The sequence below is a fragment of the Zeus faber genome, assembly GCF_960531495.2.
Source record: "Zeus faber genome assembly, chromosome: 22".
Classification (NCBI taxonomy): domain Eukaryota; kingdom Metazoa; phylum Chordata; class Actinopteri; order Zeiformes; family Zeidae; genus Zeus; species Zeus faber.
In genome coordinates, this window is record NC_137209.1 from 25,251,880 (window position 1) to 25,279,844 (window position 27,965).

A 27,965-nucleotide genomic window follows, 5' to 3' on the forward strand; every position below is an offset into this window, starting at 1 on the left:
AGAGGAGGAAATGTTAAGATTTATGACGGGACTGAGGCTGAGCGGGCACCTAGAGGTTGGGACCAGAGATGGTATGTTTGAGCGTCACTTGAATGCAGAGCGTCACTTGGCAGAGATTCCATCCGGCTCGGGTCTCTCCCAGGACATCCATGGCAAGTCTGGTTTGATGCTGATTTGTGTAATAAAACTATTATTTTAATCAAGTCAGCGTCAGCGGTCACTCCTTCATTCTTCAACACATCACACCCATCAAGAAACTAAACTACAAAGTGGCGTCACGAACAGGATCTGTTAGGCCTCATCTGCCGATACTGCCTGCTCCAGCGAACTGCCGCTCTCAGGGTGAGTGACCTCTCACAAAATTGAGCTGTTATGTGGGCTGGAGCAGTTGTGTTTTTGGCAAAGACACTGCACTGAGATTATGCGTAGATGGAGATGATGTGTTGATGTGTGAAGTGAGTTTCCGTCTAAATTGGGGTTAATTAAGACGTAAAAGACGTAAATAAGGGGAATAAGAGAATAATAAATGAAGACAAAGAGAAATAAAAGTTAAAAGTTGAAATAGAGAATAGAGACGAGAGAAATAAAAGTTGAAATAGAGAATAGAGACGAGAGAAATAAAAGCTAAAAGTTGAAATAGAGAATAGGGACGAGAGAAATGAAAAATGAAGTTAAAAGTTAAAGGCTTAAAAGATGTGGAGAAAGTAGAAATAAAAAAGTAATTGTAGAATGGTAGAACTAGGAGCCAAAAGTTATTTAAATAACCATGCAAGATTAACGAAGACAGGGCCCGTATCTCGTTAAACAGTAAGACATGTGTACATTAAATGCTGCGTGAAAGTTGGCCAAATGAAAATATAATATAGTCAAATCTAGGTAGGAAAAACAAGAGGGGCAAGAGGAATTGACTCAAAATAAAATTATATGAATAAAAATGAAAAAGGTGAAAGTAAAGTGAAAAAGAGATAAAAGTTAAAAGCCTAAAAGTAAGATGAAAAATATGAAAAGTGAAAAGGAGATAAAAGTTAAAAGCCTAAAGTAAGATGAAAAGTGAAAAAGAGATAAACGTCGAAAGTCTAAAGTAAGAAGGAAAAGATAAAGTGAAATAAAAAGAGTTACAAGTTAAAGGCTTAAAGATGAAAAATAAAGTTTGAGAAGAAAAGTGGGGAAAAACAGGGCAGAACCTGCTCTGTAGAACTAGTGAACATGCATGATGAGAGAATCTGATTGAAAAGAATAATTTAAAAGTTTGGCCAAAGTCAAATATTAAAAGTCTGGCCAAAGTGAAAATTTTGATGAAATTAAAAAGGTATAAATGAGTCGACGTAAAACATAAAGCTAAGTGCTGTTGAAGTCTCTGGGGGATTAGATGTGCTGCTGTTCAGACATATCTTTTTCTTTTTTTTCTTGTGTGTGTGTGTGTGAAGAGCTTTGTGTATGTTTTGTGTATGTATAAGTGATATAGAATATATGTGTTATTAAATAGGTATACATATGTGGTGAGCAGTTGAATAATACATAAAGAGAATATGATAAACATATATGAGCCTGTTTACGGACTTTGTAAAGTTGATATATATATATATTTTTATCAAAAGTCCTTAAAGAAAGGCTCATATATTTTTGAGCCTTTCTTGAAGGACTTTTGATTAATATATATGAGCCTTTTTTCCAAGGACGTTTGTGCATTTGATAAAGAATATGAACCTTTACAGGACTTTATATAGTTGATAACAAAATGAGCCTTCTGAAGGACTAGAGCCACAGTCTGCCTACACATACATGTACACATCCAGAAAAGAAACGAAAATCTCCTGCTCTGAATTGGAAGGAGGATTTGTGATTTGTTTGATTGACGTGTGGGTTTTTTCTTTTTCTTTTTATGCTTGGGGTGTGTGTGGCGGTGATTTCTGTGAGTCCTGTCTGGTTAAAAGAGCAGATGGTCTTGTTGGGGTGAAGGGAGACTCTGGTTCTTGTTGCAAGAAAAGGGGGGTTTTGTGTTTCGACTGCTGAGAGAAAACAGTTTTGATTTATGACTGAGCGTAACTGCATTGAGCTGGGCTGTCCCTACAGGAGCCAAAACAGGATGTTCACTCGCTGACGACCAGTCCATACTGGAAGTCTTTGCTAAACTTAAGAGGTGGAGCTTCACACAAGAGTGGAACTTAGTTAACTCCTCCTGACAAGAGGGGCTGTGATTGAGCTCCCCCTTTCTACTCTTTTCTCTCAGTAGTTAGAAGAAAGAATAAAAAGGATAAAATAAAGTTAAATAGAATAAAAATAATAAAATTAAATAAAAATAAATAGATAAATAGAATAAAAATAACTAATTAAAGGTGATAACAGATTGACTAATATACTCTTTGGACTTTAAATGCATTGCATGATTAAAAGTAACTATTGCTTTATTTCAAGTGTGTGCAAAATAAAAAAGCTGATAATGAATGTCACAATGAATTGTATCACAGTGTGTATAAGAATTTAGAGTGAGCCTAAGGCATTGAACTCTTCTGTTGTTCTTTTTCTTTTTTCTTCCTCTCTTTTACTATGCTGAGTGAAAGCTGGGGGAAAGACCATCTTCTCTGTCTTGAAGAGAATGAATGAGTCTGAACTCAATCATCCATAGGGCAGATGACAAGACATCTGGCAGATCTCCAGACACTGAGGCTTGCGGATGACAATGTTCTGGAATCCTGAATCCATCCAAACCAATTAAAGGCCAGTACGGTTTTATCCACAAACTCTTTCTACAGACCTCACCTGCATTTACCTATATGCCTATAAATTTAGTTATAATAAATGTGTTTAGCTTGTTTTCACATATGGGTTTGTAGTAGTTATTTTTCATACATTGCATTTGCAATTATTTAGTGAGAGACTTGGCAACGGACTGACCAATTAAGGCATTTGCCTAATTAATGGAGTATTATTGATTAATTGATTGATCACATATGGAAAAGCTGATTTGATTTAAATACTGGTGAGTTCTATTCTGTGAATATTGGTTTCATTATCTGGGTATGATTTATCTATGCTGTTTTGAGAATGAACACTGATATAATTTTGATAATTGAACATAAATGAGTGTGATCAGATGCATCGGATGGTGAACAAGTGAATTGGCTTTCACAAGTGGGAAGCGATTGGTCTCCTTTGGGGTTGGCAAATTCAGCTGTTGTTGGTTGAGTGTGATTACATGGTGCTTTATAAACACATTTTTAAAATAATTAAATTCAATATACAATAAAAGAAAAATAAGAGGGTCATTAGGATGTCAAAAATGGATACTAAAATTACTAAAGTAATCACTCCTATTGATGTAGTGCAAAAGAACAATCCCCTTATTAAAGATATTGCAAAAATATCAGGAAAATGGAGCAAGCGTTGGCCTGACATTGAACAACCATGGCCAGTTGAAGGAACTCTTAACCCGGATGTGATTAAAACAATGCAGGTGCTTGTGTCCACATATAATGTAAATCAAAAGAAAGGAAAGAGATGCACGGCGAAAAGACAAACAGAACTTGGCATTCTGCAACTGTTTGCAAAGGAGGGACAGACATGGTTCGAAGCTGCAAAGGAAAAAAGAGAAAGTAGACAAGAAAAATGAAAAGGAAACAGAAAAATTTATGGAGAAGATTACCGCACCCTTCTCACATACAGCATCTGTAAAGAAGCCCCCGCCTTATGAGAAGGAGGTGAAGCTCCAAGTGATTACACAGGAAGGCAACTATCTCTGCAAAGATGAAGATGAGCAAATAATAGAAATGGGCAAGACTAAAATAACCATCAAGATGTATCCGAGCTCCAACAGTACCAAGAGAAGGAACCGTCTGGGAAGCAGACAACGACTCAGAAGTCTGGAAATAGGAGAAGAGATTGGGAGTGACTCTGACGAAGCTATTGGAGGATACGACCCAGCAGTCAGACGGATGTTGGCTAAAGTGGAGAAAAAAGGAGATTGACCAGTGAGGAAAATGTCACCAGGAACCGGACGACACGGATGAAAGTCCTTCCTGTTTTCAACCGTTAGCAGCCAGCACTGTGGTAGGAGATGACAGACGTATGATTTTAAGAGAGATTGAGAGGAGTATAGACAGATGCCTCGAGGACATAAGTGACTCCACCTGTCCAGAAGTTCAACAAGCATTGGAGAAACAATTACACGAATTGAAAATAACAGAGAAGAAACTCCAGAAGAAAAAGCCTCAAAAGCCAGACATGTTGAGGTATGGGCTACGTCCAAGAAAAGGAAAGAGACACAACAAAATGTGTCGAGTGATAATTCGAGGACAAAATTTAGAATACAAGCCTTGGCAGAATACAGATATGTCGAACATACTTGAAAAGTTACCCACTCTTCAAGATGGAGCACATCCGTGGATCTCAAAGCTGGAAGAGGTTTTGGTGGGAACACAGCCTGCCATGGGAGATATTAAGAGACTTCTGGCTAGCCTCATTGGAGTCCCAGCTATGGAAGAGATCCTGCAGACGGCAGGCCTTAACAGATACGTGGCAACTGCTGTATATGACCCAGAATTGTTTGCTGCAAGCAGAGGTCGGATGTGAAGAGCATTGAAAGATGCATTGCCAACAAACGTACACCCGGACAACATCTTTATCGAGGCATTGGGCCCACAGGAAATCCAAGAGCTTATGTGTCAAGAACTCATCAAGTGTGGAGAAATGTCACAGGAAATGATCCAAAACTGAATCAAATGGAGAAATCAATTCTCCGAGCTAAAATACAGAAGGGGCTGCCTCTACAAGTAAGGAGCAAATTGGCACAAGTGGTTGGTCTTGGAAGCCTCAGAGCAATACGCCTATATTGCCTTTAAAGAAACCAGATGAGTCCTATCGCTTGGTACATGATTTAAGAGCGATAAATGAAGTGGTGCAGGATTTTCCAGCAGATGTACCAGATGCACATGCCTTGCTAGCCCAAATTCCTCCAGAGGCTACTCACTTCCCAGTGTTGGATTTGTGTGGAGCATTTTTCAGTGTTCCACTGAGCGAAGAAAGTCAAAGATTGTTTGGATTCACATACAAAGGACAAACCTTCAAGTACAAGAGGCTCCCTCAAGGATTCAAACATAGCCCTCACATTTTCAAAAACGTATTGCAGGATGACTTGGCTGGGATTGATCAGATCTTGAAAAGTACTGTCATTCAGTATGTGGACGACATCGTCATCTGTTCACCAGATAAGGAAACAGGCCATGAGGACTCAATCAAACTGTTACAGCTATTGGCAGACAAAGGACACAAGGTCTCTCAGAAGAAGCTACAGTATTGAGAGCCATGATAAAAGAGACTGGGAATGCTCAACTCCATTGTAACCTCACCTGGACGCAGGAAGGTCTTATGGCATTTGAAACGATCAAACAGAGGCTACAAGAAGCTCCAGCACCAGCACTGCCAGACTATTCTAAGAACTTTTTGCTGTTTGTGGCTACGTCCACTGGAGGCAAATATGCATGTGCAGTTCTTTGTCAGCCAACAGGTACAGGGACAAGCCCTCAACCTGTGTCGTATTATTCTACTGCCTATTCAGAAGTAGAATCGGGGTTACCACTGTGCTACAGAGCAATGGTGGGAGTTTATCTAATGTATGAGAAAGCATCATCAGTAACTATGGGTTACCCAGTGACAATTCTTACCCATCGTAGTCTTAGAAATCTTTTGAACTTCGGTAAATGTACATTGACTATGTCTAGGCTAAGAGACTATCATAGGCTCTTAGAGCAGGAAGATGTCACCTTAGTAAGGTGCGTCACGGTAAATCCAGCTGATAATTTACCAACACCAGGGGATGGAGAGCCACATGATTGTATTCAGGAAGTAGAGAGATATGCAAAGCTCAGATCAGACTTGCAAGCTCTCCCACTGCATGTGTCAGATGTGGAGTATTGGACTGATGGGTCCTGCTATCGAATAGGAGACACATTGAGTGCTGGTTATGCAGTAGTCAAAGCCCAGGGAACTGAATTTGTTGTTGAGAAAGCAGAAGTAATACCACAACCTGCTTCTGCACAGCTTGCTGAGCTTGTGGGCCTGACTGAAGCTTGTCTGTTGGCCGAAGGCAAGCGAGTGACAATATATACAGATTCGGCATATGCACATAATGTGTGTCATTTATTTGGATCAGTGTGGAAAAATCGAGGATTTAAGAAAACCGATGGTTCTCCGATACAGCATCATGCCCAAATAATGAAATTGTTGCATGCAATGATGAAACCAAAGGAAATAGCTGTAGCTAAGTGTGAAGCACACAAAATGGACACGTCAAGGGTCACACAAGGTAACAAAGCGGTAAAAGATACATGCTAGTCATCGTGGATAGATTTTCACGGGGAACTGAGGCATGTCCAACCAAGCGTAAAGATGCTCAGTCAGTTGCCAAGCCAAGTTCTTGTGTCGTGAGGTCATAAGCAGGTGGGGACTTCCAGATCGGATATCCTCAGATAATGGGAAAGAGTTTGTGGATAGAACAGTAAAATTAATTCTGAAAAAATTGGGAATTAAACAACATTTAGGAGCTGTTTATCATCCGCAAAGCTAAGGAGTTTGTAAAAAATGAATGGTGTGCTAAAAAAAACCCCTGTTTTGTTTGTTAATTGTTCAAATCTGTCAGCATACAGGGCTGAATTGGGTAGAGGTGTGTAGTTAGGAGCTAACACTAGTAGAGAAAGATCTATTTTGAATATCTGATTCCATCATTTACTCAACACTATTGTTAACGAGGAAAATGCATGGACAAAGGGGGGAAAGGAAAATGTTAATCATATATTTGAATAATGTTAAAGTATAATGCAAAAGCGAAATTATTATACTGTATTTGATGTTTGTGCGAGATACTGGCTGGTGATTCTTTCTTTCTGGACCAGTCAGAGGATGGCTGTGTTCAGAGATCCTAACAGCCTAATGGACTTGAACACTCAAACATGGACACTCAAAAATTGAGGAAGAAAATGGACGGCAGATCTGAAGGAGGACATCATGATCAGGAGTGTCGAGTGAAATATCATTAAAAGTTGATGGTGTTATGCAGGTTTTTATAATATTGGAGTTTGTTTACTACAATGTAACCTGTATTATTGATGAATATCCTGTACTCTACACTAGATATTTTTAGAAAGACATATTACTTTGATTTGCTATTGTTTTCTTTGAGTTGTCTGTAGTAGGATGAAGTGAATACACCGGGACCTCAGGTATTTTCTTTTTTGCGGTTTTTGAGGGACATAGGTGCTCGGCAGGGAAAGGTCCACTGGAAGGTCCGATGGGTCGACCAGCCTGACTTTGGACAAATTTTTGATTTATTTCTGAGGCTCTAAATGTATGCATTTATATGTAACATCCTATACAGTATTCTAAACCCTTCTTCTTTTTCTGTTAATTGATTTGGAGTACCTTAGGTGGTTGCCTGGGGCAGAGGGACCGTGAGAGAATTTTCCTGTCTTGATTGATTGATGGATGTTCTAAGAAATGAAGCTGCCAGATGGGTTTTTCACTCTCACACTCCACAAATTTGCTGTATTGCTATGACTAAGCATGGTCAGAACGGTATATTATAACCAATTGTGTTTGTTATTAAGTGATTTCTATTAAGCCAATTAACATCGTATGTTCAATCACTCTTCTCTCTGTCAAGACTTTGTATAGTCTCGAAGGGGGGAATATGAGGTGTCTGGAAGGTTTGAGGTGAATAGGTCACTGAGCTCCCAAAGCTGAGATATAGTGCGGTCATAATATTAACTATGTTATTATTAGATTTATTGCTTGAGAACGAGAACGTCAAGGGTCTGTTCAGAGGCCCTATGGGAGAGGAATTTTGTTTATTCCTCCAGCTCGACCAGAGGAGGAAATGTTTAGATTTATGACAGGACTGAGGCTGAGCGGGCACCTATAGGTTGGGACCAGAGATGGTATGTTATCCGGCTCGGGTCTCTCCCTGGACATCCATGGCAAGTCTGGTTTGATGCTGATTTGTGTAATAAAACTATTGTTTTAATCAAGTCAGCGTCAGCGAACACATCACACCCATCAAGAAACTAAACTACAGTAGCCTGGTATGTTTGGTGACTACTTTTCCTATGTTCCCCCCTGTTCAGTCTGGGCAGTTTGGTATAGGGGACCAAAGGCAATGCACAGGCCGACGCACGTTATCAAAGTTCTCCATTCCCTCCAGTACTGTTTTGATGATCCCGTCTACCCTGTCTGGGTAGCCTGGTATGTTTGGTGAGTACTTTTCCTATGTTACCCCCTGGGTTAGGGTTAGGGTGGTGGTTGGGGTTAGGGGTTAGGGTTAGGGTTGTTGGTTGAGTACTGTATTGATGATCCCGTCTACCCAGTTTGGATAGCCTGGTATGTATTGGTGAGTACTTTTCCTATGTTCCCCCCTGGCCAGCATGGGCAGTTTGGTATAGGGGACCAAAGGTAATGCACGGGCCGCCGCACGTTATCAAGATTATGGGAGACCAGATAATTATTTCAACAATAAATGGATGTTGTATAGGATAATAAGTTATGGGAAACGTTATAGTGAATTAAAAGTTAGGTATGTTGACTAAGATAATTAGTGTAGATTAGGACGTTTGGGGAAGTACCTAAGTAATGGTTCCGAAGTCTAATAAAGGCATTTATGTTATTTTGTATGTTTAAATATTATTCTGTTTTTTAATTATTTAATATACGTATAATTTTTCTATTTTTTATTAATTTATTTTTATTATTATTATTTTTTTATTTTTGTTTTTATTATTTATTGTTAGGTACTTTTATATCTTAATATATTTTTTTCTATAGTAACTACTTTTTTTAATATATACTTTTTTCTATATTTTTTTATTTTTTTTTATCTTTTTGTTATTTTTTTGTTATTTATCTATTTCCTAATATACTTTTTTGAACTATAGTAACTACTTATTTTTATTTATTTTCATTTTATGTTTTTTTTTATTTTTTTTTATCTTTTCTAATTTTCTAACCTATTATTTTTGAAGGAACTTATATTATGCCCTTGTTTGAAAGGTAACTGATTTTATGTAGTATCGGTAGCATGTTGTCCATAGAACGGTATTCCTTGAACCCAAATAGTGGGGTCCTTTGTGTAGTCTTCTTGTGTAGTCATTACTTTTTCGGTAATTGTTCCATTGGGGTTGTGTCTTGGTCCGTCGGGTGAGGTTTTTCCATGTAAGTAGAATGGAGTTGTTTAAACTGGAATGTTTGATTCTTCTAATCTTCTTCGTCGGTGGTATTAATTGTTGGTTTTGTTGTAGTGGGGGAATAGATTGTGTCGGAGAGTCTGGTTTTTATGTTTGTGGTTGGAGATGGGTTTTGACCAATAAATCCTTGAGGTTTGAGCCCTTTTGGAAGGCCGAGATTATTCGGAATTGTTTCCACATTGGGTTGTTTCCCAGTATTTCCAGGAAGTTCTTTTTCAGTTGTTGATGTAATTGAAGGGTGTATTTCGAGTAGGTTGTTATTAGGGGGATGATTTGGGGTTTAGGTAGTGGTGTAAAGTTTGCGGAGTCGTTTTTGTATGTTTTTAGTGTTCTACGGAGGAAGGATCTAGAGTAGCCCCTTTGGCGTAAGGTTTTATATAAGATTGCTGTGGTCTGGTCTACATCCTGGCTGTTTGAGCAGATTCTTTCAAACCTGAGAAGTTGAGATTTGAGGATTCCCCTGAAAACGTGTTTAGGGTGGAAGCTGTCTTTATGTAAGAGGGCATGTGTATCCGTTGGTTTGAAATATACCTTTGTGTCCAAGATACCTGTTTGTTGGAAATTTGGTCCCTTATACACCACCGTGTCCAGAAAGTTGATCTCGGATTGATGTGTGATTGGTTCGACCTTAATTAGGGTATGATGATTATTGAGGATGTTTACAAAGTCAAGAAATTCTGTTTCAGAGTAAGTCCAGATACCAAAAATGTCGTCCAAATATCTAAGGAAGTGTGTCGGGAGTTTTGGGCATTTGCGGAAGACTGTGTTTTCCCATTCTGCCATATAAATGTTTGCGTAGGCCGGGGCGAAGCGTTTACCCATTGCCGTACCCTTGATTTGTAGGTAATATTGTCCGTTGAATGTAAAATCATTCCTGGTCAAGCTTATGTGTAGGAGTTGTAGGAGTTCCTGGTCAGGTCTGTTTTTTGCTGGGTATTTTATGAGGTATTTTGTGATTGTTTCCACTCCCAGGGGGATGTCAATATTGGTGTACAAACCATTTACATCCATAGTGAATAGAAAGAATGGTTCTTGTAATCGCATGTCCCGTATTCGTTGAATAAAATCTTGTGTATTTTTTATATAGCTTGGGTGACGGTTGGCCAACGGGGTTAAGAATGAGTCCAGGTACTCAGCTATTCAATAGCTTTCGCTGCCACAGTCAGAAATGATGGGGTGGCCTTGTGGGATTTTGTGTGGGACGGTCCATTTTTCCATAGCCTTATGTATTTTGGGTAAGAGATAAAAAATACCTTGGTCTGGGGTTTGACCCTTTTAGATAAATAATTTGTTTTTTAGTTAGGAATTTCTTTTTGTATAGTGTATCCAAGATGTTGGATATAAGTATTGTTGTTTCTGGTACCAAGGATTCGGTTAAAGGTATATAGTAGTTGGTGTCTTTGAGTTGTCTTAAAGCCTCCTGGATATAATCCGTTTTATCCATTATGACCGTGGTACTTCCTTTGTCAGCCGGTTTAATCACAATTTTTTGTTTTTTTCTTAGTTATTTTAGGGCTTTTTCCTCCTGGGATGTAAGGTTGGGTTTGTCCTCGTATCTGGGTAATTTGTGAATCGCTTTGCGGTCGGTTGTGAACAATGTGGTGAGGTTTGGGGGAAGTTTTGTTATATCCGGCTGCCAGTCGGATTTTGGTAGAAAAGATTTTTGTATTTGTTTTGCAGTGGGGCCGAAGTAGGCATTGAGTTTCATTTTCCTGTGGTATTGGGATATACTGATTGCTAGGGGTTGTCTTTTGTTTTTGGTGCCCGTCCAGATTGGAACGAAGGAGAGGCCTTTCTTAAGGAGTTGAATTTGCGGTTTTGTTAGGGAACAGCGGCTTGATAGGTTGATGATCTCTTTGTCATGGGATTGTATGCCCTTGGTTCCATCCGGTGATTTTAACCTAAAAAAGCCTTCCAGTTTTCCCAAACACATTTTGCCGTATGAGCGGTCCAGTGTATTTTATCGGGTTCCGTGGAAAAAGAATCCCTATCTAGGCGTGGAATTTGGTGGCCCGATTCCTTGATAAGATACGTTGAGGATTTGGATATTTGCCTTGGTGCGTTGCTGTAAGTGTTCCGAGAAGTTAATTAGGGGGATGAAGATTTGCGCCTGCGGGAAGGTACTTTTAGCTGTTTCCAGTAGGTCCCGTAACTTCTCTTTAAGGAGATGAGAGTTCGTTTGGTTACGATTGTTTATTCCAAAGGATAAAATCACCTTGGTTGGTATGTCGGAAGTTGGAGTGTTGTTTCTTAATAGGTTTTTGGCGTGGTTAAGGTTGGCCCCGGGGTAGCAGTCCACCTGGATTTGGGTATCAGGAATTCGCGGTGGTCTAGCGATATTGGAGTCCCCAATGATGAGGATCGGTCGGCTAGGTTCGAGTTTCCAGTTGAGATTTTTATCACCCTTGTGATCGTGGCTACAATACAGGTATTTATTCCGGGGTGCCAGAGGTATTATGGGACTGAGGGCCCCTTCAGGGTGGAAGGCAACCTGTGTTGCTAGGTTAGGATAAATCGGTGTGGATGTTCTAGTTTCGTAAAAGGTACTTGGTTTTTCGGGTTGTTCTTGTTGAAGATGAACTGGTTCCCTGTGCGTCATTGGTTCCGGTTCCCTTACAGATGATTCTCTACTTAATCTGAGTTTTTTTGTCGGAGGTGATAGAGTTTTCGGGTGCTTTTCTGTCTGGAGTTTTGATCCTGTTGCGTCGGTCCAATCTTGAGAAGTACTTTGTTCTATGAAACCTTCCTCCGGGTCCTGAGTTTGGTAATCGTGTTCGGGTTGTTGGTTAATATGTTTTCTTATTTTGGCTAATGCCTTTGTCAACGTGGTTCCTTTTATGGTGAGGTCCTTTCGCACCCATTTTGTGGCCACCGTTAGTGCTTCCACCCAGTCATCCTTGGGGAGGGAGTTTATTTTTAATTCTTTGTCTTTAAGTAGGGTTTCATAATGCTCTTGTAGCATTTGTATGGTGGTGACTGTCCAATTTCTGGCGTTATAGGTTTTAATGAGATCTGTGTTTGCGGTAGGGCAAGACGGTCGGACCCTGTTTATGATTTCCCTTTCTGTTTTTAGAAGTCGAAAGGGACCGGACGGGTTTGTGACCCCATTCACATGCTGTAGGTGGTGGTAGGCTTTAATGTACTGGGAGAAAGCCCTGGTCAACCGTTGAAAGTTGTTGTGCACCTTATCTTGCGCCATGTTAATGCCTTTAAGAGGATGAAAGACAGGGGAGAAAGTTGGTAAGATAATACATATAATGGGTTATAAGGAGAATTTGCTTTCCGAGGCACAGGCTAGGTTAGGTTTGTTGAGTACTGTATTGATGATTCCGTTTACCCAGTTGGGTATCCTGGCATGTATTGGTGAGTACTATTCCTATATTCCCCCCTGGCCAGCATGGGCAGTTTGGTATAGGGGACCAAAGGTAATGCACGGGCCGCCGCACGTTATCAAGATTCTCCAATCCCGTATTATGTTAGGTAGAGAGTTAGGTTCCTGTTTTTTTGAAGTTGTCCCATATGGGTTAATTTAGATAGGCATATGTGGCTTAAAGAAGGAGTACCCTAAAAAGGGTTTAAGGTGACTTATATTTTAAAGGGGTGCTTGTTCCCCCTTGGTAGTATAGGTTCAAAGTGGTTTGTCTTATGTTTGTTGCTGAAATGCTTTTTTAGTAGTAGGTGGACGTAGTTATTTTCTTTCCGAGTGGTTAAAAAAATCCTTTCTTTGTCTTTTGGTTCAGGTTGTTACGAGTGGTTAAGTATACCTTATTTGTATTTTGTTTCAAGTTGTTAAGAGTGGTTAAGAACATCTTATTTGTTTTTTCTCCGAATTTCCATATGATTACTTTTAGAAATTTAGGACGCATTCATCAGTAGTGTACCTCAGGATCATTGAGTGTTTCAGCCTTTTAAACAAACTATACACCCTCTCCCTGAGGCAGGCCACCTGGGCTTGATCAAGACCCTGGTGTGTGTCCCCCGGCCAATTGGTTTTATTTAGAAAATATTTCTACTCTTGTTGCTTGGATTTTGTTGGGTTTGGGTACGACCTCTGTTAACGAAATTTTTTCTGCAAAGATCAGTGAGGTTAATCTGCCCGCTACAAGAAAACAACAACCGAGAATATTCAAGACATTTATTCTGCAGAATAAAGAGAGAGATTCAGTACTGCTACAAAGCAGCGCTCGGATCAATCTGCTATCACAGAGAAAAACAGGAGGCTTTATACAGAAGAAACAGGGTGTGGTTTGGGTTAGAGGTCTCCGACAAGTCTGCCTTTCCCCCCTTTACTGTCTTCCTGGGTGCCCCCCCTTCCTAGAATGTAAATAACAGGTACTTGCAACCTTGACCTGAACCTGTAGTTCCCCAGAAGTGTCCCTCATCTCCATAGAAGGTAAGCAGGCAAGTGTGATCGGATTCTTTTCATATTGGAATTGACATCGTAGGAGCAAAACATTTCTCTTTACCTAACTCTCGGGGGGTTCCTGGGAAGACAGGCAAATCTTTTCAAACCCCCTTTTGGAGGTAGAGGCCTTTGTCCTCATTCAAAATGGTTGATCGTAATCATTTTTCCCCTCACATTTCCTCCTCATTTTTCCCCTCACATTTCCTCCTCTTGTTCCTACTGGAACAACACCATAAGGAAAAAATGTAATAATGCTAAAATTCCATATAATGTAATTTGGATACAATACAATTACACTTCAGAGATATCGTTCAATTCTATCTTATTGGAATCTTCTAGTAAAAATATCCGCATCTAATACTAAATTTAACTATATGAGCTCGTAACCAATTCCAGATATAATTCAAGGATATCTCAACCTCAAATTGGCCAAACCTCTCTTCTCACATTTGGCTGGAGAAAAGTAAAAGAGCAGTAAGGGTTATCTTCTATACTATGACAACGCACAGGACAAAAAACCCCTGGTCATACAGAGGAAAAGTCCTGTGTGGCCATTTACAATTCTAACTAGAAAACACACAAAAGAAAATAGTCATGAATCACATAATGAAAATAAACACGTAATGATTAACACATGCTATAAGTTAGGATAAAACAAAAACACAAAACAGCTCCATATTTTAGCATCTCAGTGTCTCAATTTTAAAAGGTGGGTCTCACTCATCTGCTGGTATGGAGACAAACTGTCCTGTCACCATATTAACAGTCATTTTACGAAGGATAGGTACTATACATGTTAGACAGCAACATAGCATTAAACACATTACCACTACAGTTATCAATATCTTTATGAGCGTAGAAATCCATGGCCCCAGTGCATTTCTTAGCCAAGCAAAAGGGTCCTAAGTGTTAGCTTGATCTTTCATTAAATCATTATGTAACTCTTTCATGGCTTGTATGGCTAAAGACAAATTTCCTGATTCTACATCATTTGCAGGAATGTATGTACAGCATGACTCATCTATCATGGCACATACACCTTCTTGAGCCGCACTCATTATGTCTAGTATCATACGATTCTGGAGAACCATCAAACGGATCGAAGTTAATTCTTGTTTAACAGCTTCTTCTGCTAAGATAGTTGTATTAATGAACAGTAACAACCTATAATGTATGATATTTAACCACTTAAAGGCTGTAGATGTACCTACGGGTGCTAATATAGACATAAAAAATTGTTCTGCTCCACCTACAATCCTATACTCAGCTGGAACCGATGTCACGGACATATATGTTCCTGATCGTCTTACACGCACATCTCGATGGGTCTTGGTTAGATTATACAGGTAAATTGGCATATCTAGCATAACTGGTGTGCAAATGCCAGCCCAGTTCTTGGGCAGACTTGAATATGCCGTGTGTCCACATAACCAATTAATATCAGGAATTGTTACTTGTCCCATTGTATAAATAACCTGAGTTTGATTACATGCTGTGGTTATCCCTACTGGAATTCCAGGGTAACAGTTACTTCTTCTATCGGAACAAATGGATTGAAAACACAAGGGGTGAATAACTCCAGCACGTGGATGGACTATAATTGAGGAGGCTAGAGCAACAGTTAGAGTAGTAGCCAATCTTTTCCATACATTAGTGCAATTTGATTGTCCTACAGAACGATTATAGTGGAATACCTTTATCAGTTCACCGTTTTGCTTCATCTCAACAGTATGTGTCGTACCTTTATCTATATGATTATATATAAGGTCAGTCAAATTAATATAAATTGGAAAATTTGTAGCCCATGCTAAACACCTGGATTCTTCCCATGATGTTGATATAGGTGAAAGGAGGAATGGTGCTTGCACCGAGTGAGGCATTTTGCTACATACATAACAGGAATGATTTGCACCATACTCTTCTTTAACTGAGTGATTTAAAAAATCTCCATCACATATTTGGTTGAAATGAATGTCCAGTGGAGTCAACATTTAACCATGGGTGGACTGTGTTAGTGACAGAACGTTCATTTCTCACTTGGCACTCTTTTTTACCTGACGTGAATGAAAGTGGGGCGGGGGAGCGGCTATTATTTAGGTCTCGCTGTGTAACTGTGTTCCAGGGTTGGATGATTAACAGGACGATGGCAATCATCATGAGAAAGATGATTACACAGACGTGACCAACCTTTCCCTGGTGATGGGGCACCATTCTTGTTAAGTGGAAATACTGTAGTGGCATATCCTCTTCACGGGACCGAGGTTACTAGCACATATCCCGCAAGGATCGTGATCTCAGTTCACGTCCGATGATCCTCCGTTGTCTGGTCCTCTGGAAGGTTGCAGACTTTCTTGCAATGGGATGTGTGCACCCACGTTGTTCGTTCTGCCATCTTAACTGCCACTGAGATGGTGAGGAGGATCTGGAACGGTCCCAGGAATCTGGCGGAGTTCCAGCTTTTCCTCCGGCAGTCGCTACCCAGCTACCTGGTCAGAGGTGGTGTAGTGGTCCTTCGAGTGGGATGGGTAGGACTGCTTTGACCTGGGCACATATACTTAAAAACACTTGGGTGAGAGACACACATTTTGACAACATTGTTTCGTCTAGGGCCATGAATGTAAAATAGGGTACGTGGAATAATTTTGTAATTTCTCAAACAGTTATGTTCAAGATTCAAGATTTTTATTTGTCACATACATATACATACTTCCATACATATATGCAGTGAAATGTAATGCAACGCACCCGGTGATAGCACACAATATGTCCTAGGAAAAAATTTAAAATAAAATAAAAAGTAGAAAATTCCTTTCTAATAGACCGACTAACTGACTCCTAAAACGTAATACAGTAAGTGGAATACTTATAGAATAAGATAAAAATATAAAGAATAAAATACAATAAAAATAAATTGAAATTAAATGGAATAGATAATAGGAATATGCCTATGTATGTACAGATATGTGCATTTAAAGTGGCCTGTGAATTAAAGTGGCATGTGAATGTGAATAGAGGGAGTAGTGTTTGAGATAATACAGCACAGTATACAACAGTACAGCGCAGCAATACGGCATCACGAACAACCCTGAACAGTGACACAGTATGCGGTACAGTATGCTACATACAGTACAGTAGGTAGTGGAGCCTAGTGCATGGCTCAGTTCGGACCCCTGGTGAGGTCAGCGTTGACAGTTCTGATGGCGTGCGGGAAAAAACTCAGTCTCGGTCTCTCTGTTCTCGCTGTGTGACTGCGGAGGCGCTTGCCTGACCGCAGCAGCTGAAACAGTCCATTGTTGGGGTGATGAGGATCCTTCATGATCCTACGGGCTCTGCTACTACACCTCCTGGTGTATAACTCCTGCAAGGGAGGGAGGGTAGTTCCAGTGGTACGTTCAGCTGAACGCACCACCCACTGCAGGGCCCGCCTGTCCTGGGCAGTACAGTTCCCAAACCAGGCAGTGATGTTGCCTGTCAGGATGCTCTCCACTGCTCCAGAGTAGAAGGACTTGAGGATCCTCACTGAGACCCGGAATTTCCTCAGCTGCCTGAGGTGGTAGAGACGCTGCCTCGCCTTTCTCACCAGAGTGTCCGTGTGAACAGTCCATGTTAAGTCCTCTGTGATGTGGACTCCCAGATATCTGAAGCTGCTCACCCTATCGACAGAAGTCCCATTAATCCACAAGGGCGCGTGCGTCCTCGATTGTGATCCACGCCTAAAGTCCAGAATCAGCTCCTTGGTTTTGCTGACGTTCAGGTGGAGGCTGTTGTCCTGGTACCAGAGTGACAGGTTAGCCACCTCCTCACGGTAGGCCTTCTCATCGCAGTCGGTGATCAGGCCCACCATGCCGGTGTCGTCAGCAAACTTGATGATGGTGTTGGAGCTGGACCTGGCCACACAGTCATGTGTGTACAGGGAGTACAGTAGGGGGCTGAGGACGCAGCCCTGGGGGGATCCTGTATTCAGGGTGAGGGAGCTTGACATGTACTTCCCCACCTTGACCACCTGGGGGCGGCCTGTGAGGAAGTCCAGGATCCAGGTGCACAGCGGACCATTCAATCCTAGCTCCATCAGCTTGACAGCCAGTCTGGTGGGAACTATGGTGTTGAAAGCTGAACTATAATCAATGAACAGCATTCTCACGTAGTTTGTTATTGTTCACAGCCCCTCCCACAAGCGTCTTGTGTCCATCTGTAGCTCCACGGTCTCTCTGTATGACCGTTTGGCGTCCCTCATCGCCCTCCGCAGATTGTACAACGCCGCTTTGTAATTGTCCATGTTACCAGATACAAGACCGTCGTTGTAAGCGGCCGTGCGCGCATTCAGAGCGCAGCGGATGGATTTATCAACCCATGGTTTCTGGTTTGGAAATATCCAAACTTTCACCGTGGGAACGATTTCATCCGCTAGCGTAGCCACAAAACTTACTACAGCCTCCGTAAACTCACTGACGTCACTTGAACTTGTTTGGAACATGTCCCAGTCTACGTCAGGCAGAACGTCCTGAAGCGCAGCCTCCGATTGGTCCGTCCACCGCTTCACTTCCCTCGTCATCACCAGATCCCGCGCGATGAGAGGCCTGTAAACAGGAAGCAGCGAGATCGCGGCGTGATCTGATTTCCCGAAAGCAGGGAGCGAGACGGGCTTGTATCCGTTCTTGTAAGGAGTGTAACAATGGTCCAGAGTTCTGTCTCCCCTGGTGGCACACGTGAGATGTGTTGGTGGAAATTCGGCAGAACTTTTTTAAGGTTGGCCCTGTTAAAGTCCCCAGTCACCACCACAGCCGCGTCGGGATGGCTGTTCTGAAATCCGCACAACACATCGTACAGATCCGACAGACCTGCGTCGGGGGAGATAAAATGGACGGCATAGGATGGTCAGCTGTTCCAGGTTCGGCGAGCAGGAGTGGGAGAGGAATTTGGTGTTGTTGGCGTTACACCAGCGGTTGTTTACCATTAGGCAGACGCCTCCACCTTTGGATTTCCCCAACTCTCCCGTTCTGTCGCCGCGGAACACGGAGAAGGCCTCGGCTGGACGTATGGCTTCATCCGGCACCAGTGGGTTCAGCCATGTTTCCGTCAGGCAGAGGACGCAACAGTTCCTCGTGTCTCGCTGGAATTGAATCCTCGCTCGAAGTTCATCCATCTTGTTCTCCAGGGACTGGACGTTAGCAAGAAAGATGCTTGGCAGAGGTGGACGGTAAGGTTGCGTCCTCATTCTGACCCGAATGCCGCCTCGTTTACCTCGGTGCTTCCTCCGTGGGCCCGCTCGTGGAACAGCGACTCCATTTTTGTTGTAGTTGTTGTTGCGAGTGTTCCCGCGTAGGATTTCCGCCGGCCACTCTGCTCGTTGTTCGTTTAGGGAAATTTTTATATCCATGAGTGCATCGCGGTCGTATGAGTTAATTCTTGATGTTTTTCTGGCAAACATTGTGATTAAAAAAAGGAAAAAAATACTAAAGAGTAAGAAAGTAACCGGAGCGCCGGCGCAGGCGACCGCTAGGGGCGGCGCCACTATCGCCGACTACAGACTCCGCACAAAAGTTTATGTATGCACCCTAGTGTAACAACAACAATGCTTATCAAATTAACGCTTTTCAAATTTTCCTAGAACGATTTCTCGAATGTTGTCTGAACATAATCCCAATGACACAATCCATTAATAAAGTTAATCTAACAATGATAAATACTAAACTGGACAATGTGAACACTACTGATTGTCCTCGCATTCCCATCATCACTAATGACAGGAAAAAAAACTCAGTAGAGCTTACCTTTACTGGGATTCCATTCTGAAAAACATGTCAATTATCACCAAACAATATTTTAATCATGACAAAGCGTCAGCTTGATAAGTCCATCATGAGGTTCCTGCATTGTTCTAAGCACAATCATTATGTTTACTTAATTCTCTAACTATATCCCTCCTTTTTGACAAATGGTACCTACCATATGTCAAACAAGTAAAACAATGGGAAAAAAATAAAAACTTGTGGGAAAAAATACAGCTCAGTACATACTGTACCAAGCGGCTCTGCCACTCCAATAATTTAGTGCAGGATGCCTTTGAGTAATGGAAAAATAAAACAAGTTAGTGAGCCTGTGTCCTCATCTGTGGAGGAGACAACCATCATTAGACAGAGCATAAATTGGGTACGGCGGGTTTGTTGGCTGCATTGGCTCCAACATTTCCTATAGAGATGGGGTCAAGTACATGTATGTAATGTAAACAACACAAATAGGAAGATCAAAATTGGGGGGTTATGACATCACAACATTAAACAGATGTTCTGTATGTCTCATCAAACAGGTACGCCTCACTTGCCTGTACATATTCATGCAATCAAAAATAAAAACAAAAAATAGTTTACCACAGATAGAAACACAAACACAACCGGTTGTACAAAGATAGACAGACTGTTTTATACAAAAAACCCTCCTTGTGTTGTACTCATGAGTTCAAATCATTGTCGTTGAACTTTTAAAGAACTTCAGTAGCAAGATCTGGGCAAAGCCACAAGAGCTATCACTGTCAAGTAATCATGTGAATCTCCATAAGAGTGAAGAAGAGAAGTTGGAGTAAGCAAAGTGAAAGTTGCACATGTCAATGATGGAGGTGATGTCTGAGAGAAACAAACCGGTTTGCTTCGTAGCAAGATAAAGGCTACAGCGTGTAATCAACCCAATGACCCCAGCACCAAGTTTCCGAGCATAGTATGCAACAAGACGTAGTTCATTTCCATAAGATTGCAACAACACAGCTTACATTAAAACATCGTATTCATCCACAGTTAAAGTAATCCAGCAAACCCAACATGGAGCTAGTGCAAAAAACTTCGAAAAACAACAAAAGGTTCTACCGTGTAATGGCTTGGCAAGCATTGCCTCGTTCCATGATCCAAAAACAACAATAACCACAACAGCCAAGAAAGGCCATGCCAGGGTGCGACCCTGAGGAGACAAAATAAAATAAAATAAAATAAATGTCATGACTCAAATAATGAACGTTCTTTTGTGCCGGCTGGAGTTATAAGGGAAAAAAAATATATAAAATAGAAAAGATCTTGTTCTAAGTATTTTAGGAATTTCCTGTGTATCTACGACACAAGTAGATCAATAAACTACAATATTCTAATAAATGTGCTGCCATTGATAAATTCAAAATCAGTCAAAGTAAAATTTCCGTAATGTGGCAAAAGAAAACATTTCTGGGGGCTTCACATAACTTCAACAACGAGTTAAGCAACTGGAGAGGGTAAAGAAAAAATGTGATTCACATACCAAAACACTTTAATATTTAGCACTCAATACTATATTCCCATTTTAATTTATTATTTATTTATTTGTATAATTCTTACTTATACCCTTAAAGGTACAATTAATAACCGCAAACAATAAGCCTGGGATGTCAGCAGTCACCAATCTAATAGAACCCTAACGTCATCAATCTAATAGGAGCCTGACTGGCGTTGATAAAACATTTGATCAACTATCGATTTCTCATGGTTAATTTATGTTACTTAACTCCTAAAAATTACATATATTATGTGCTAAGCTTTGAACTGCTAGTCTTACCTTTTGGACAGGGGAGTATTCAACTATAAATCCCATCATTCTGCAGTCAGATTAGAAAAAATGGAGAGGTTATTTGGCATTCCAATCAAGTTAACACCTTTTTAAAACAAATATATATATATATATGTATAATGACAATAACATAGCCAGCATTCAAATTGAGACCATCTAAAACCTTGAAGGGCTATTAATAACATATTTGTCAATCAATGAAAAAAAAATCACTTTCATCTATAATCTGTGCCAAATTGTGTTTCTACTTAATTATTGATTTTACAAACTATTCAAAACCTTTTCCTAAAATTTTTGAAAATTATTTAATTTAAATTCGGCAATATTCTTAGTAGAATGTAGTATTTCTTAGAAATAATCTGTGTATTATCACGATAGACAGATTGATAAAACAATAGCTGAGAAAACACAGAAGCATCCTTATGGTAATCCCACAGATATCATTTCCAACAGGACTTCAGGTGCTCAGTCATTCCACAGCTCTCAGCTGGAGAAGAAATTCCAATTGCAGTCATTCAGTCTCATCGTGTCTGATGCAGTGACATCATTGAATCCAGTTCCAAAGAAGCACAGTTGACGAGGCTCCTCAACTGTGCACAACATATTTTCCAATTGTGCGTCTGCTGAACTTGGAGGCCAAACACTTCATGTTCGTTGGTGGAGGGGAGGATCAGCAGGAGTCAACACTTGCATTTGATTTTCCATAACAGAAGCTTTTTCGTTGTTCAGAAAATGTCCCAAGTTATTCAGCCTGACGTTGCCCAAACTGGATCTCTCAATACAAGGTTTTTCACAGACCTCTCGGAAATGCAGGAGTAGGCAAGTCTCCCAGCAGGATATCAGGCTTTTGGTCTTGTGTGAAAAACCCTTAAGGTGCTTAATGTATTGTTCTCATACGTTATCATAAGATGAAAGGAAAGGTCTACCACTGTAAGAAGCAGTGTCATAGAGATAGTCACTCCAGGGTGCTCTGACAAGTGTCCCTGAGTGTTAACACTGGAATCCTTAACTCAGCTTCTGAAGATTGTTTCAACAACTAGACTAGACAACTAGAATGTCATATTAAAATAAGAACGAATCAAGAATTATTCTGGTTGTATAATGCACTCTATAATATTTGATGCTTTTATATATTTTAACGATTGAGCTCGATATGGGATATAGAGCTCAATTAAATCAAGGTCTCTCCTTTTATATACTTGCATGCATATCATCTCAAAATAATTCCAATTGAGCCTATTAAGTAATCGAATTTGCAAATCAGTTAAATACAAATAGTAATAACATCAATAATGTACAAGGACATTGTAAGGAATGCTGGATATGTTATGGCCTTACTCATTTGTAGAGCAATTTTCTTTGATCTGATCTCTTTGTCAGTCCTCCAGGTCTTCCCAATCAGATGCTGTCGCATTTACACTGGTCAAAACTAGTCAGTGGATTCCCGCTTAAAAACTGCGGAAGTAGAACACTGAATAGATGGGTTAGTTAATTCATCAATATATAATTACAACATTACTCGAATCGCAAGATATTTTCATGTTTAAACTTAAAAAAATTGAATGTCCAAATTAAAAAAATAATAATAATAATAAATAAATAACATCTAAATGGCCAACGTACTTGACATTTATTAAAGCGTTTACATTTTTAGTAAGCAAAGTACAAAATCTATTACCTCTCCTGTATACAAAACAAAACAATTATTCCTCTTTGTTAAACTACTTGTTAAATGTTATACTGTATATCAACATCTACCTTATTCAATGTCAAATCGAGATTACTTATAGAGGAAGACAAAAATAAAAATGAATAGTATAAATAATGTCGTTCGATCAACTTAAAATCACCAGCCCTACTGAGAAAAACAAAAAGTAACCTGTAAGGATTTGAAACATAAAAACACAGTTGTATATCACACCAAAACTAACAATTCACTCATGCAATATCATGATTCAATGTATAGTGTTCAATCTATACCATTTAGTTATTTATCATATCCTTTTATTTAGAATTACCAATTTACTAATGCTTTGTGCCATTCAATTTGTTACCGCTGTAACACTGCAGACTATCCCACTGTGGGATTGATAAAGGATTATCTTATCGCAACCAGCAGATCACTTTGACACAAGAACACAAAAGGGAAAAATAAAGTAAATTTTAAAAAAAAATCAATAAATAACTCTTTATAAACCAAAAACGAATTCATTTCTGCTCTCCGCGATGTGTTAAAACGTATTTTGGAAGCAATTCCTTTTTCATTTATATTGATCAATTTAGTTTTACCAATTTTGGAATGCTTTTCCATAAAATCTATTAACAAAGCACCAACTATAGTTCTCAAAAAACAAAAATCACCATACTCCTAACCTTACCAAAACTATTTAATGAACCAAAAACACTTTCCAGCAACTTAAAACCACAACACTATTGTCAACATCACAACCATCTCTCTAAACACAATCCAACAGTTCAAACTGTGCAATATGTAATCATACTACCACAGCATAGACCTCTGTTGTACAACATTTGACTTTTAGTTAAATTATTCAGTTCTGCAGCTTCCTCCGCTGAACCCATATCTTACTAAAATGACTTTTACGCGCACTCTTCTCCAAGTTTCATCCTAAACAAAGAATCCCAAATGCATCATGGGCAAACTTTCTCACGGTCATTGTCAAGATGAAAAAATAAAAAATGTCCTAATTCATTTAAAACCTTACGGTATCCTTTCTAGCAATCCTACCAGATATTTCAGATTATAATGCTACCTTTACACCAAGGACTGCTGTGTGAAACTAGTTTAAAATGTTATGTACAGCACACATACCACGCTTATCTTGCATTTATACATTCGCTTGTTTCATTGAGATTCTATCAGCCAGGAGGCTAAACAAAACCCAAGAAACTGTCTCTCCAAAATGACTTCTCATCCATACATGTTCCAGAGTGATCAATCGGCCTGACACCAATTTGATCACACAGGATTTATGTGAAAGTGTTTTATACTGCAAATAGAGGGTTAGGGTTAGGGGTTAGGGGTTGGGGTTTAGGGGTTGGGGTTAGGGTTAGGTGAGTACTGTATTGATGATCCCGTCTACCCAGTTTGGGTAGCCTGGGTTAGGGTTAGGGTTAGGGTTAGTACTGTGTTGATGATCCCGTCTACCCAGTTTGGGTAGCCTGGTATGTATTGGTGAGTACTTTTCCTATGTTCCCCCCTGGCCAGCATGGTCAGTTTGGTATACGGGACCAAAGGTAATGCATGGGCCGTCGCACGTTATCAAGATTCTCCAATCCCGTATTATGTTAGGTAGAGGTTAGGGTTAGGGTTGGGGTTAGGGGTTAGGGTTAGGGTTGGGGTTAGGGGTTAGGGGTTAAGGGTTAGGGTTAGGGTTAGGTTGGGTGAGTACTGTATTGATGATCCCGTCTACCCAGTTTGGGTAGCCTGGTATGTATTGGTGAGTACTTTTCCTATGTTCCGCATTCATGCGCGTCACTAATTAGATGACGAGGCATTTGGCTACTTCGAGGACCCGGAGGGTCCGAGAAGTTGAACCGAACAGGCGTTATTACTCGGTTCCTTACCAGACCCGTGAGGTCGTTCCTGGTTAATCGGCCAGTCCGATGACATCGGTAGTGTCGCATGAATCAAGCTAAACTGAAGGCCTGACGGTCAACAGTCGCTCATTAATCATTACGAGTTCCCACTGCCCCCTACACTTTACCCACTTTACTCTTTCGACCCAACACAGACATATTGTCATGAAAGGCGCTCTCACGGCCATATCCGTTCACTGCAGACTGTATTTTGTCTATAGTAGTGGGTATTTTGTGATCTGGTTACCGGAGCCAGTTGATCAGTCTGGCTCCAGGGTTAGTGTCCTCTTAGCTAACCCCGAAGGGTCATTGCCCGGCGGGAACCACGGGGAGGTGAGGACTGTAACTATGGACTCCATGACCTCCGGCAGCCAGTTACGTGACATACCGTTTAGTAGCCATGGCCCTCAAGGTGTATCCAGCTACTTCGAGGACCCGGAGGGTCCGAGAAGTTGAACCGAACAGGCGTTATTACTCGGTTCCTTCCCAGACCCGTGAGGTCGTTCCTGGTTAATCGGCCAGTCCGATGACATCGGTAGTGTCGCATGAATCAAGCTAAACTGAAGGCCTGACGGTCAACAGTCGCTCATTAATCATTACGAGTTCCCACTGCCCCCTACACTTTACCCAGCGTTGTACGCCAGGGTAAAGTGCCTCGCGCAGTGCCTCACTGCCTCGCGCAGAAAGTCCCTAAGTACATCCAAGGAGTACAGCAGGGCCCTCCGGCTAATCAGTTTGGCAAATCTCGCCCTCCTCGCTACAGTTAGTCCCAATTCGATGAGCACTGCGGTACTGCATGAAGGCCACTTCCCTCTCGCTCCGACTGGGAACCCCATGACCTTCACTGTTCCTCCTCCCATAAGTCCCGAGAGTTGTTCTTTGATGGGTGTATAATGCACGACTTTCTCCTCAGCGGCCGCCATCAGAGTACCGCTTTCGTACTCATACCTGATGGTAACATCAAGCGCTAGGATTTTGCCGGCTTTGACACAAACCAGATCGGGAATCCGAATCACCCCTTCGGGTGACACGACTCGAACCTCTCTGGTCGTCTCCCAACCGACCCTCTCAGCCTCGATGGCCAGAAGGTCGCATATCTTGTGGTGCCTCCTTATTCTACTTCCCTGGACGGCCGGGCACTGCCCCAAGATATGCGAGCAGGTTTCCAACCTGGCGTGGCATCTCCTACAGGTCGCATGTTGTTTGGGTCTCCCTCTTGTGAGGAATTCCCTGGTGGGGTACACACCAGCCCTGAGCGCAAGCGCCGCAACATAGTGCCTCTGTCTGAAACCCACTTTCATGGGCTCACAGAGCCACAAGTTGCTCAGCCTGTCGCCCACAAACTGGTCCGCCCCAACCCCTTGGACCTGCAGCTTCTGCCACGCCACGTTTTCCGCCTGCCTCCAGTCAGGTATTACTGGAGAGCCTCCTGATACGTTGCTTTCCAAAGTCCACTCTGGGACTTCTTCCCGGCCAACGCCTACCTGTCGCCACATCCTACACCACACCTCTCGGGTCACAGTACTCATCGTCATGCGACTTGTCCATTCATCCTCCGAGCTAGCCATCTTGCCGGCTCTTTGGATTTGTATTTTTGGGATGGCCCGCTCAAGCCTGGGCACTCCCAGACCTCCGTCCCGATTGCGAGAGTACAGTAGTCCATTACACGTAGAAGGGGGTAAATGGAGCCATGTCTTCACCGCATTGCGGACCATCCCGTCGATTACATTACATTTAGTCATTTATCAGACGCTTTTATCCAAAGCGACTTACAATTATTCAAACACCGACGGACGCAGCCATCAGGAGCAATGAGGGGTTAAGTGTCTTGCTCAAGGACATTACAGCATGCTAGCAGGAGGAGCCTGGGATCGAACCAGCAACCTTTAGATTACAAGACCACCAGCTCTACCTCCTGAGCTACCGTCCCCGGTAGCTCAGGTCGATAATGGCAAGAGTTGTTGCCGGCACTCCCCCCAGATCTGCTTGGTACAGTAGCCTCGGTAGAGCAAACGAGTTCAAAACCTTCACTCGTTGTGAAGGCTTTAGAGGAGCCTTTTTGATCCTTCCTATCCATTCCTGGATTTTCGGGATCAGATCTGGAGTCTTAATGCCATGACATGGTCCCACTTCCACTCCCAGGTAACGCACTGTTTCACCCGGCCCAATCATATGAATGGGCTCCTCCCCAATCATCCAGGTTTTGCAGTCGTTCACCACTCCCTTCTCCAAGTAGAAACCATGACATTTCTTGGGCTGAATCTTCAGCCCAGTCCATTGGCAAAAGGACCCCAAGATCTTCAGGTTCCTCCTCATTCCCCTTTCCGAGCCACTGACCAACACGAGATCATCCGCGAATGCCAGCGTGGTGATCTTGCGATCATCCCAGCTCAAGCCATCTCCCTTCGTCTCCAAGTGCTGGATTAAGGGGTCCATTGCGAGATTGAAAAGCAAGGGTGACATTGGGTCACCCTGCTTTACTCCAATCTGCATGTCGATAGTGGGTGTCTTGATACCCGCACTACCGATCCTTGTCACGCAGTCCACGTAAGAGTTTTTGATTAACTCTATTACGTGTCGGTCCAGTTGTCGTTGCTCCAGCGCACATTGGATGTGTTCGTGAGCTATGGAGTCAAACGCCTTGGCAAAGTCGACAAATATGACTGCTAGTTTGTCCCCTGTCAACCTCGAGCGCTTAATGATCCCATTCAGGATCACCAGATTTTCCGCGCAGCCACTCGAGGCGGCAAGGAACCCCCGTTGCCTAGGATTCAACGGACAAGCTCTGGATAGCCTCATCGTCAGAATCCTAGAGAACAGCCTCAGTACCATGGAACCAATAGTAACGGGTCTCCACCCGTCCGTGCTCTTAAGTTCTATTGCATTCCTGGACTTTGGTACCAGCCTTGTTCGACACGCCTTGAATTCCTTCGGTATGACTCCAAGGACCGTCCACGCTGTGAACAGCCGTGCAAGTTGTTCACCCCTTGGGTCCCAGTCAAGCAATGCTTGCTTCCTGATTCCATCGGGACCAGGGGCCGAACCGTTTTTCATCTTTGCCAGGTTTTCTCTTACCTCAGCAGACAAGATGGGCGTATAAAACTCCTCGTTTCGAGCTTTGGAGGAGGACTTAAACTCGCCGAGCCCGT